This window comes from Lampris incognitus, chromosome 1 (genome assembly GCF_029633865.1).
Source record: "Lampris incognitus isolate fLamInc1 chromosome 1, fLamInc1.hap2, whole genome shotgun sequence".
Lineage (NCBI taxonomy): Eukaryota > Metazoa > Chordata > Actinopteri > Lampriformes > Lampridae > Lampris > Lampris incognitus.
The window spans coordinates 64,772,928-64,787,038 of NC_079211.1; positions in this window are offsets into that span (position 1 = coordinate 64,772,928).

The following is a 14,111-nucleotide window of genomic DNA, read 5'->3' on the forward strand; positions in this document are numbered from 1 at the left end:
GTGGTTTTAAACAGTCCATTGTTGTTATTGCCGTCGTCAAGACAGTTTACTCCTGGTACCATGTATCCATCCATCCATCCATTGTCTTAACCGCTTATCCTGCTCTCAGGGTCGCGGGGATGCCGGAGTCTATTCCAGCAGTCATTGGGCGGCAGTCAGGGAGACACCCTGGACAGGCCGCCAGGCCATCACAGGGCCGACACACACACACACACACACACACACACACACACACACACACACACACACACACACACACACACACACACACACACACACACACACACACACACACACACACCCATTCATTCCTAGGCAATTTAGTACCGCCTATTCACCTGACTTACATGTCTTTAGACTGTGGGAGGAAACCGGAGCCCTGGAAGAAACCCACGCAGACACGGGGAGAACATGCAAACTCCACACAGAGGACGACCCGGGATGACTAACCAAGGTTGCACTACCCCGGGGCTCGAACCGAGGACCTAAGCACTGCGCCACCGTGTACCATATATTGGTTGGCTAAAATAACCATAAATGATTCAACGCAGAAGAGCTGTTTAACATGCTTTATCCGTCTTCACTAGGCACTGCCGTAAATCATTTTTGGTAACCCCTCTGGGGGTCACTGTCGTAATAATGTAAACTAACCTACGACACATCAGTAAAGTCCCCAATCGTCTTGGTTCTCCATACCATTGGACTCTGTCTACCTCCTGCGAAGAACCGTTTGGTGGCTACAGGCACATCAGCCACTCCACGTAACAAGCTGTCACGCACAGGCGTCCTCCCACTATGTGGCTCCAGGATCGGCCTCTGTGCCCACCTGAGGACCAAGAGATACCCAGGAGGATGGTCATACTCGACCACTAGTGACCGCCAGTGATATTAGTGCATACAATAGATTATTGCCTTCTAAGCTAATAGCCTTGATGGTTTGGAAATTCAACTGGCACTTTAACATTAGGCCTGAATTGTGTTATTATTTATGTTAGTCCATATGAGAAACATGCCTTTCAAGCTGACAGTCAATTTTGATGGCCTTGATGGTTTTATTGGAAATCTTTAGTTCACAGGAGAGAATCTGTGTTCAAAGTAGGGGTGTCCTGATATACCGGTATTGACGATAACTGTCATATTTTAAAAAATTAAATACTGATATCATGTTAATAGTACACAAATGATAATATGTAAATAATCCAGTGCCTCTAAAATAATTTCCATTTATTTCCGTTCTTGCTTTGTCTCCCTCCCCCAACAGAACTGAACTGAATGACAACCTGGAAATCCTGAAGTGGAGTAAAATTAATTTATAAACTGAACTTAATTATATGGGGTTTTTTTCTTTCATTTTTGCGCTAATATAACCTTTGAAAATGGACTGATGGTGTGGCTGAGTTTAGATTGAGTGTTTTATTTCTCTGCCTTGCAATTAATTATAAATTTATGGATGGATGGATTTGTGTTGTAAAAAGATAAGCAGGGGTCATGTGTATTTCTAACACATGTATCCTTTGTTGGGTTTGACATTGACTGGTTTAAACTTGGTCAAACTGCTACACTAGCTAGCTAGCTACTACTACTATCCATCCATTCATTATCCAAACTGTTTACTACTGCTGCACACAATCATGCCGTGACAAATAGAAAGAGGAATAAATTATGTCAGGACCTGGTCAGTGGACATTAAATCACAATATATCAGGGTGGTTAGTTGTCAGTCTGTCTCCTGCTCCCTGTAAGTGGTTTTGTTTCAGGTGACATTGTATTGATGCAGATGTTAGGCCTTGTGGGGCTTTTATCAGTTCGCCTGGTTGCCTTTCCGCTATGCATTAAATAAAAGCAGTCTAAGTATAATTGTTCTTTTTGTACACTTTTGTACAGTTATGTTTACAGACACTGTCTCCACCTCCCTACACCCATCTTTTGAGTAACATTATTTTGCCCAAATAGGAGGAAGCACACAAAGTTAAATATGAATTTGACTCATTGCTTTTTTTTTCAAAAATTTCTATAGATACGGCAATAATATCCATCCATTACCCAAACCGCTTATCCTGGCCTCGGGGTTGCGGGGGATGCTGGAGCCTTTCCCTACAGTCTTTGGACAGCAGACAGGGAGACACCCTGGACAGGCCGCCAGGCCATCACAGGGCCCACAAACACACACACCACACAGACACACACACATTCATAACTAGGGGCAATTTAGTACGGCCGAGTCACCTGACCTACATGTCTTTGGGCTGTGGGAGGAAACCGGAGCACCCGGAGGAAACCCACGCAGACACGGGGAGAACATGCAATATGTATTTTATATTTGACCTCTGACCCTCGATGTCTATTGGTTGTGTATGTTGTATAGATGTACGCGCGCCACTATGGTGCGCGCCCTTGGAAGAAGACAGAGCAAGAGGGTCACTCCTGTGTTTTCGGGCCTGGTTAACGCAGTCGTTTTGTAATGTTACTACGGTCTAGCAAATAAAAGAGGAATACCAAGATACACCTTGATCGTTGTATAATTCAGTTATCCTGTAGATACACGACAGGTTTTGAATGTTTGAACGATGCTAGCAGCTTAGCAGCTAACGTACGCGATGGCCCTGTATAGTCCAGATATAGGACTGCAGTTCGACGACACGGCAGAAACCTTCGACAGTTATGAAGAAAGGCTTACGCAACTCTTGTCTGCTAACCAAATTAAGCAAGATAGGAGAAGAGCCGTATTTTTGTCCGTGGTTGGACTGAAGAAGTTTGCCTTGCTAAAGGACTTGATATCACCGGAAAAGTTCAGTGAAGTTGCTTTTGCAACCTTGCTACAGACGTTGCGGGATTTTTACACGCCAAAGAAGAAGGTATTGGCGGAAAGATTTGCTTTTAGAAGCCGTCGACAACAGTCTAGAGATGCTTTTGCTGATTACATTGCTACTAGTTTGAAAGGATTAGCTTCTACATGCAAATTTGGCGCGAGCCTGGAGGAGCAGCTCCGAGATCAGCTCGTGTGTGGGACATCTAACAAAGAGCTGCGCCGGAAGTTACTGAATGCCGCCATTGGCGAGGGATTAACATGGCAAAAGATGGTGGAAGTAACGAACAATTTTGAATGCACGAATTCTGGATTTAATCAGGGATCCACAGGGTTGAACCTGACATGGTCTGCTGTACTTTTTGGTTGTGTTTTTTCTGTTAACTTGGACACTAAGGTCCAATAATTGAAGGGTCTGCTCTGCCGGAAATATCGCGAAAAAAAATTGTGGCCATTTTAGTGTATGTTCCCTCCATGTTTTGACAGAAAAATTGGAAAAATTATTTTTTTCTCCAAATCCTCAGTGGGTTGGGTAGGCTGTCAATAAATGCATTCCAGATACACAGAACACATGTGGTGACAACATCCACTGAAAAATAACTCTTAAAATACATTTCTTCATGATTTGGGATCAATTTAATGCAAAAAAATTAGGCGTTTTTTCACTTTTTTCAACATGTTCATCTTTACTTCATTGGCAATTAACTATGGCCCCAAGTTATGACCTCAGTCCATATGACATTCTTTTCACCAAACAGTATACTCATTCCACAGAAATAAATATAAAAACCCAACCCAAATCATTGGTTCTGTGATGATTTTACTACTAGTTGGCGATCAACAGGCTCAGAACCTCAACAGAATTTTGGACTACTCTCAAAATTCCGAAAGACATACTGGATATTTAGCATCATGGCGCACACACACACACACACACGCGCGCGCGCGCGCGCGCCGCGCGATCTTAGTGATTTGCATGAGTTTGGAACAAGCAACCAACGGTTACCAACGGACTTCAAAGCTGCTCATCATTTTCTCTGGTAAGCGACTAGTGACAGTGAGTTTTGTGAATAGGTCTGTCCCAACGTTTGGGGAAGAGAATGGTATGGATATTGTAATGGTAATTATCTGAAGTGTTTTTCATGACATATAGTAGGCTAGTAAGGATAAACATAGGCTGCCCTAAACGTTAGCTACCGTTAGCAATTAGCTACATGGCCAGTTGTTACATTCAGGTTTAGAAAAATTGTAGCTAGTTAGCTTGTGGCATGAATGGCCACACAAAAATGTAATGTAGCTATATTGGATATCACAGTACTGAAAAATACAAATGTTCTGTAAGCTGTAAACAAACTATTTATTATACATAGTTTGTTTTTTATATATATAGTACTGTACGGTATATAAAGAGAGTGGATTTGTCAACAACTAGTTAGCTAGTGTCAACCATCTGCATTTCTTTCACCTGAATGCACAATATTTCCCATCTACAGATTTGGTTCTGATCTTATTGGAGTTGCTGTGGAGGAAAAGATAGCGAGAGGAGAAGTCAGCAGAGGATTGGAGACGAGTAGAGAGGACAGTAAAGAGGAGTGGAGAGGAGAAGAGTGGAGAAGAGTGAAGAGGACGGGTGGATTGAACAAGAGAGAAGAAGAATGGAGGAAAAAGGAGAGGAGGAGAGAGGAGAGGATTGGATTGAACAGGAGACAAGAGTGGAGAGGAGTGGAGTGGAGAGGAGAAGAGTGGAGAGGATAGGAGAGAACAGTGAAGAGGAGAAGTGTGAAGAGCAGCGGAGTGTATTGGAGAGGAGACTAGAGGAGAGTGAAGAGGACAGGAGTGGATTGAACAGGAGAGGAGTGGATGGAACAGGAGTGGATAGGAGTGGAGAGGAGAGAAGAGGAAAGGAGAGAAGAGGACAGTGAAGAGGACAGGAGTGGATTAAACAAGAGAGAAGAAGAGTGGAGGAGAAAGGAGAGGAGGAGAGGAGTGAATTGAACAGGAGAGGATAAGAGTGGAGAGGAGAGAACAGGAGAGAAGTGACGTGAATTGGAGAAGAATGAAGGATGGAGCCTGAGTTCTCAACCAAGCAGCTGAAGAGAAAGCGGCCCAGTACCAACTATACTGTTTACTTTGTATGTCAGAAAACTGACAGTAATGCTGGTCCTCTTCAGAAACTGACGGATAAATGTCTCATTCAGACTTGAGAATGAGCTGGAACCTCAATGTGACTTTCTGGGGAGGAATCCTATGTGGCACACACAATGTCGTGCGAAGCATAGACATATAAAGAGTAGACGCCGCATTGGCTGTTGGGGCGCGAGAAATACGGCCGCCATCTTGGACCGGTCATCCTACGAGTTGCCTAGCAGCAGAATACACGACTGAGAAAGATGCCAGAACACTGTTGAGCATATTCCTGCTCCAATCGACGGACCGTCGAAAACAGGGCTCGGGGGATTACTTTTCACAAGTAAGATTGAACATCACTATTGGTTGTATTTTGTGAATATAATATTACTGTACTGTATTTATGTCCAACTGCGAAATCGTAGCCAGCTAGCTAGCTAGGCTATGAACTGAGACTTTATAAGTCATATTCCATAACACTGACTTTACAACTGACAAAAGAATGCTATTGTATAAATAAAACAATATTAACGTTACTGGTATTATATTGACCAGCGAATGTTACACAGGTGGCCCAGCACAGACTGTATTATTCACATGTCACCCATCCTAACAACAGTAAGATAGGAGAGAACCGCGCCCAAAGTAACACGCCGCCAAATTAGCACAGAGCTTTTTTCCAAGGAAACAAAACGGGACGTGACGCCATGAAGTCAGTGTGTGTGTTTATAAGACCTCTCCCCCCTTCTCCCAAAACATTGGCGCGATACGCAGTTATTTAAAACAGTTATAGAGCGAAAGCTGTCCTGTGACGTGTGCCGTGCGAGCCTTGTCAGAGATGCTGCTGTGCCATCATCACGTGACGAGAGCTGCCCGCCCGCCACCTTCTGGCCCTGCAACACAACGGCGGGTGGCGGCCTAGTGACTCCATCACAAGGCACAGTGAAGGTTTGATTTCATTATCTTGTTTTAACAAATATTTTAATATTTGTATATTAAAGTTGCTTTGTTCTTTGTTCTTATTTTCTCTGTTCTGTAAAGTGTCTTTGAGCACTGTGGAAAGCGCTATATAAATATAATGTATTATTATTAGAAGGTGCTGAGAGCTGCAGAGAGAGTGATTCGCCAAGCTGCAACAAAGCAAACTCCAAAGCTGTCTACAGTCACCCACATGATCGTCCGTGAGGAGATTGGCACGGAGGAGGATGTTTCTCTGCTTGGGGAGACACATTGAGGAGACGCAGTTTGGCATCGACAACCACCACTACAACTTGTTGTCTTTGGTTGTGTCTGTGTTTCTCAAGATAAGGTTGCACCACATTGCAAAACTCACCTCTCTTGACCTGCAGAAAGGGAGCACGAGAAAGAAACTCTGCAAAACAGTTCTCTTTCCAGGGTTTTATGGGTTTCATGTCAAACTTTAGTTTATGCTCGCGCACCAGAACCCGACCCGTGTGGCGAAACCCAAGGCAGACAGACATAGGATGACTTCAAAATCCAAAAAAAAGGTGGTTTTATTGTGGGAGGGGAATGTATGGTGCGAAAAACGTTCTGTTAGTGGGATGTGTGAATAAGCTATGTATGGTGTCCCGTGGTTTGCGTGTATAACTATGTGTGAGTGTTCTTAGCCTATGTGTGGTGCGGTATGTAAATGACCAGGAGGTGTTGAAATAATGAGCATGCATCTGGCAAGAAAGTCCAGTCCGTGATCCAAGAGGGGTTGTCCGAGGAAGTCCGGGTCCGAGATCCGGGAAGTCGAGTCCGAAAGGAGGGGTCCAGGTAGACGGACAAGGGGGGAAATCGCAGGAGAGGTCCGGGGGAAACCGTGAAGGTCGCTGGGGACGAGGGAGACGCGGGGAGCCGTGAAAGTCGCGGAGGGAGAATCGCAGGGTTCAGTACGTCGAAGCACGGAGTGGTGTTCTGGGAGGCTTCTTGTAGAGGGCTGCCTGATTGCCACAGGTGTGCCTGATGGATGATGGCAAACACCTGGTGCAGTGCAGCTCTCGTCTCCTCAGAGCGCGAGCCGAGCGCTCGGATGTTTCCGGCACGTCCGAGCTGGGGGAGTGGGTTGAACGTGCCGGGGAGGCAGCTCGGGGCGGTGTAACCACAACACTTTAATTAGCAACTTTTATTTTTTCCCCTACAGTGTTATGCTACATTGTTTACATATGTATCTCTCTTTAAAATATATAGGTATATCTGTATTTATTTTTTATTACATCATACTATTGGATATTATGACAGTATTATACCACTTTATTATATACACACACACACACACACACACACACACACACACACACACACACACACACACTGTATACTTCCCACCCTCACATGTAAATATTTTGTGTTGTTGTCAGTGTTTACGTTTGTCCATTGTGTGTAATGTACTGGTCACCTATGTAAGCAACTTTGTACATGTGTAAATATGGTTTGGGGCGGGGATTTATATATATTTTCATTTTCTGTGATATATAACATATATTGTTGTTATATATACTGTATATATATAATGTTTTCATATATTGTTTATATATTTATATAGCCTAATCATATATTGTTTCTTCAACTTATTAAAATAGCTGACTTTACTGCCACTATCTGCTTCTGCCTCTCTATATTTTAGCGTGTGTGTGTGTGTGTGTGTGTGTGTGTGTGTGTGTGTGTGTGTGTGTGTGTATACATATATATATATATATATTATAGTGAGTTTTGCTAAATACCGTATTGTTCCGAATATAAGACGACCCTGATTATAAGACGACCCCCCCCCCTTTTTCAAGACTCATTTTTGGAAAAACACTTTTTGAAGAGCAAATATTGGTTTTATAAAGAAAAACATTATATTTGAAAATAATGATAATAAAAATACATTGAATAAAACAAGGTAGTCTGTTTAACAGCTTTTAAATAAAATTATGTTTTCAATATATTTTAGATGAAATTGTCACATTTAAATAGAAAAAAAAACATTTGTAAATGAATGACTTGTGGTATTTAAATAGCATACACATGAAAATAAACTGTAGTCTACTGAGACTATCCATCTCATAGTGAAAAAATAACCATTTCAATAACTGCATTAACCATCGAAGTGGTCTAATTTTAGAACGGTCTTGAAACAAATCTGACTGAGTGAGAATGTATATTGACATTCAAAAGTCTAGACCTCGAATGTAAGACGACCCCCACTTTTTCATACGTATTTCCAGGGTAAAAACCCCGTCTTATATTCAGAACAATACGGCAGCTACCTATCATACATCACATATATCATATATCAGAATATTCTATTACTGTTAAGCCAACTATGAATATTAAAATACGTCAAACCATGTGTCCTGTATCATAGCTACATGTATGACGTTTTCAGCAACAAAAAAGGTGTGGAAATCAGTTTGGTATTAGGCGAGTTATGATTGATTAACTGCGCTGACAGTTCATTGCGCCTGCCAAACACATTACACTGAGTGGAGCGGGTGACCGGTCCAAGATGGCGGCCCCACGGCTCGTGAGCGCAAATAGGCAGTAGCGGTCGATGCGGCGTCTACTCTTTATATGTCTATGGTGCGAAGTACACAAATCGTAAAACTGTTGACCAGAGGAAGAAAAAAGTTGAAAAGCAAGAAGGCACTTCATTTGAAGCAGAACTTAACCTTGAGCCAGACAGCAGTAGGCCTACTAACGAAACATGGATGTCAATGCCACAGCCCATCAAACGCAAGGAAGAGTGCTTCATTTGTGGAAGAGCTCGCACAACCAAGGGTGATAGATCCCTCATTTTGATCGCCACTTATGACAGACAGAATGCAGTATGGGAAAAAGCAAACAAACTTGAAGATGAAGATGCTACACAAGATTCATGGTCTTGATGGAAACAAGTGTACTGACATGATTGCTGATGACTTCTGGTACCACAAGGAATGCATGAATATCTACCTGAGAAAGAGTGTTCGTGCACAAGAAAAGACTAGTACTGCCACCACTCCATATGATGCTGCACTGAACCAACTCATATCTCGGATAGATGAGCCCCTTTTCAGAGAGAGTGCCATATTCTTCGTAAAAGCTTTGAGGGATGAATTCCGTAAATACTTGGAAAACCATGGAGTTCACAATGTTGCCTCATACAGATCTCAGTCCTTGATAGCCCCCCTTAAAAGGCACCATGAAGTAGGTGGCAATTGTAAAATAATGGTTGTGCCACAGAAAGGATGTTCTAGCCCGATTTGCTCAGCAGAAATGAATGTTGGCTGCATGCTCTCCAAGTTGAAGGAACTTAAGGAGACAGCTGAAGAGGCAGAGTATGAAGAAGAATGTGATGATGAGTTGACACCTGATGACACCATAGTCTCTTCCTACAACACTGCAAAGAGAATACGGAAGGAGCTCCAGGATCAACGTAAGGCAGAGAAGCAGGCGCTGAAGGTGTCACGAGAAGCCAGAACGGCTCCAGACAGTGGAAGTCAGCAGATGCCTGGAAGTATGACTGAAGATCCGTCACTGCAGCTAGAGATATCATACCTGGAAGCATCCCGAAGAGTGAGCTGTAACCTGTATAACCACCTGGCATGGATGACAACAGATGCATCCCCAGAGTTAGGTGAGGACGGCCGGGTGAAAGTCAGTCCTAAGCAGCAAGAACAAGTTCTCAACCTTGCCCAGGATGTCTGCCAAGCAGTTGCCAAGATCCCAACACCAAAACACGTTGGAACAGCTTTGCACATCCTCAAGGAAACCAGAAGCAAGTCGACTGTGTCACTCCTAAATAGATTTGGGAACAGCATCAGCTACGAAGAAGCACAGAGATGTATTACAACAATGGCAAAATCAGTTGAAGAGCAGGCAACTAAGGATGGTTCCTTCATACCAACGAACCTCAAGGTTGGACGATTCACACAGTTTGCATTTGATAACATTGACTTCCAAGAGTACACAGAGGATGGACGAACACTGCATGGCACAACACACGTCATATTCCAGTACAAGAATCCAGATGAAGACCCCACACCAATGGTTAGTTTACCTCTGCTGAAAACCCGCCAATCATCCCTGGAATCTTCTCAGCCTTTTCAAACCAAGGAAAGCCACCTCAGTCTAAAAGATCATCAAAGGAGTCGCTCCCTGGTTGGAGTTGAAAGAGAGCCTAAGCTACATGTGTGTTTAGCAGAACCTCTTGACCACTTGATCATCCTGTGGCATTTGGTGCATAGCTGCCCTACTGTACTCTTGGAGGACCTGAAATCAAGCCGCGCTGCTCCAACATGGAGTTCATTCGAGGCATTTCTCATCCCAGATGCCACCCCTGCAACTGTGATCAGCTATGGTCCGTTCTTCCCCAAGTCACCAACAAACCCAGATCTGGTTGAACAGTCAGTTCAGTACTGCATGGATGTGTCGAGAAAACATGGCCAAGAGTATGCCATCATCACATGTGACCAAGCAATCTATGACGTGGTTCTGAGTCTGCAAAAGAAGAACCAAGAGAAGTATGCCAAACTTATCTTACGCATGGGTGGCATCCACATTGCTCAGAATTTCCTTGGAGCCATTGGGCATTTGATGCAGTCCACTGGAATCGAAGACATCATGGTCGAAGCTGATGTCTGTCTCCGTGGAACAGCAAACAAGATCATCAGTGGGAAAGTCTGCATGCCCACACTATGGTGTATGCAGCCATGTTTGCCCTACACTGGGAAGCATTTGCCAGATGGTTGGTCATTGAAGAGAAGGACCTGGAGTACATGTGTGTGCTTGCCAACAATGTCCAGCTACTCCTAGATGCCCTGTCAGAAGAGGATGTAGAGAGGGTATCTTCTACATGTGCTGATGCAACTGACCAACTGAAAAAGCTGTCATGTTTAATGGCTGAGTTTGATGAAGCATGCACCTCACCTACCACAAAGCTATGGCTAATGTACATGGATATGGTGATGATTCTGAAACGGTTCATCCATGCTGAGCCTGCAGGTCTGTGGGAGGAACACCTGGCTGAAGTAGAAAACATGTTACCATACCTTGTAGCTGCTGGCCACTACAAGTATATATCCTGCCTGCCCCACTACCTAGAAGCAATGAGAAGCCTGCCTACACTGGCTCCAAACATCCATAGGGAATTCAAGGATTGGAAGTTCACTGTACGTCAAACAGAAGGACGGTTCAATAGTGTCTGGACAGATATGGCACTTGAGAAAACCTACAACTGTGATGCCAAGACAAAACTCTTCACTGGCATCAGTCAGCAGCCAGTAGCCAGCGGCCATGGAGAAATACTTGAAAGCTCTTCCAGTTCTGACAGCCGTGTCAGAGCAGACAAAGGCTATGGCACACCTGGATATGGATGACACCAAACAGGACTTTAACAGCCAACGTGCAAAGGAGGCAGAAAGTGTAAGGAAAATAACAGATGTCATCAACAACCAGATGATCAATCCATTCACATGAGAAGAACAGGAGCTGATGAACATCTCAACAGGCCACAAAGCTGCATCTGCAGACTTGGCGAGTGCTCATGAAAAAGGACTGGAGGCACTGGCTGCAGCAAGAAAAACAGACAGTGAGAAAGTAGCCCAAATAAAACTTGCCACCTTTGCAGCAAATCCAAAAAAGTCACTCCTCATGGCACTCAAAGCCAAGAAGGTCTACGAGGAAGAGAGTGCAGTTGTCCGGAACCTGTACTTTGTGCAGGACTTAGATGAAGACAGGAAGGTGGAAGTCTTTGGTCGTGAATGGACAAGTTGCCCAGCCTCCCTGTTTGAGCCAGATCCGTCCCTTGACCAAGGTTATGCTATGCGTAAAGGAAACAAGGCAGACTACCTGGCTGCAATCAAGACAGTCCTTGGCAGCTCATGGGGGGAAGTGGACAGACTACCGCCATCCGACAAGCCTGTTGTAATGGTAGTAGATGCCATGGCATTCATTCAACATTACCAACATCTTGGGAGCAGCACCTTCCATGAACTGCAAGGAAAGTACCTGAGGCAGCTCCTTGGAATCATCCCAGACAAGTGTGACTGCATCCACTTTGTTGGTGATCGATATGATGTCTCCCCTGCTGAAAGACTGAAAGGTGAGGAACGAGAGAAGAGGATGAAGACCTGCCCTAGCAAAATGGAGTACAAGCCAAACGATACTCTCCCTATACCTGAATGGAAAGGCTTCATTCACAATCCACTGAATAAAGCTAATCTGTTGAATTACATGGGAGAAGCATGGGCAGCTCAGAACAAGTCACTTCCTGCAGGATGCACACTTATTCTTGGTGGAATCTTCCGTGATCCTGGTCGCACTGTCCTGTTGTCAGCGGGTTGTCAGGTTGAGCTTCCAGAACTTTCCTGTGAGAGACATGAGGAGGCAGATACCAGGATGTTTGCTCACATTGCATACTCAGTAAAAATCTGCACCACAAACGGGCTGTAGTGGTTGCGACGGACACAGATGTGATCATGATGTGCATGTACTACATCACACACATGGATGGCCTGCAGGAGCTGTGGGTGAAGACGATGGATATCTTCCTACCTGTTCATATGCCATCACGAAAGCTCTGGCAGGGAAAGTATGATGTTGCAGCTGCAGATCTTACATCCCTTCTCCTCAGCACCTACATACTTACCGGATGTGACACAGTGAGCTATCTGTACAGAAGAGGAAAAAGGCGGGCTTACACAACTGCCATTAAACACCTGACAGACCTTTTGCCGCTGTGCAGGTACAGTGACCCTGAGGACAGCCTGGATGTTCAGGAAGAGGTCATAACAGCAGCAAGGCGATACATGGTGTCACTCTGTGACAGGAGTGACTTTGGTGGTACTCTGGATGCACTGCGAGCCCATCTCATTGCGAGCATCAAAGGAGACATGCGTTGCCTTCCACCAACTGAAGAGGCCTTCCTGTTACACCTTCGCCGAGCCCTGCATCAGTTGGCTGTGTGTAAGTGGGCAACCTACCCGGCTGCCAGTGATTTTGGGAGACAGCTTGTCAATGGCAAATTGGTGGCAACCATGATGCTGAAGGAGGCAAAACCTTCTGAATTCAAACACAGCAAATACTGTCGCTTCAAGAAAAGCATGTGTGCCCGAGGATGCTCCTGTGCAAGAGCCAATGTGAAGTGTGGCATTGCATGTCTCTGCACCGGGGACCCCAACAGATGTTCAAGGATTGAACTTGCGCTTGAAGACAGTAACGCATAACGTAAGTAGGCCTTGTGTGTGTGTGTGTGTGTGTGTGTGTGTGTGTGTGTGTGTGTGAGAGAGGGGGGGTGCATCTTGTGTTGCGCTGCTGTATAACCCACCCTGCCTGTCTTGTTTGCTGTCTCCTCAGGTGGTGAGGGTGAAGGTCTGTCCCCAGAGCAGTATCTGCAGTGTGACACCCTCCTAACTACCTCATCTCACAGGGATCTGCACCTTGTTAATCAAGTTATGTTAAATTATTTTGTTCAGTTGAAGTTTAATTTTTTTAAACTTCAACTATGTGTGGCTCTTTTAAAAAGAGCCACACATATCTATGGCTCTGTTAGCGACAGGCGTTGGTAAACATCTGATCACAAAGAGCCACGCATATCAATAGCTCTGACAACGACTCCTAGAGGATAAATACTGAGTCTCATCAACAGCCAGTCAGACTAGCTTGGTCTAGTCAGAAAGGCACAAACTGAGGAAGCCTCTTGGATGAGAGGCGAAACGTCTTCACGGATATATACCAAGTCCAGTTGCACTTGATTCAACTCCTTTGGATAACCATGACCTGGATGAATGAGAACATTCACAGACATGTTGCGGAACAATTTGGGTCTGACACCCTTAAAATGGTGAGGGAATATGAAAGGATGGCTCGGAAGATTGCAGACTACAGAAACCACTTGCGATTCAATCTGATATGCAGACAACACAGGCTCATACACACTAGCCTGCGCCTGTGTACCACAATGAAAGGACATAGAGCAGACAGAATCATAGAGAAGGCAAAGAGTCAACTCCTGAATGAAAGAGTGAGACAGGTCAATTTCACCATTGAAGGGCTGAAGGAGAAATCTGACCAACTACTCCAGTAAATAACATCCCACTTGCCTGGTGCAGTCTTGGAGAGGATTACTGATTTCACCAAGAAAGCCCAACTATCTCAACACCACAAAACCAAAGAAAGGCAGACAAGGAAGTTTCAAAACTTACAGCGA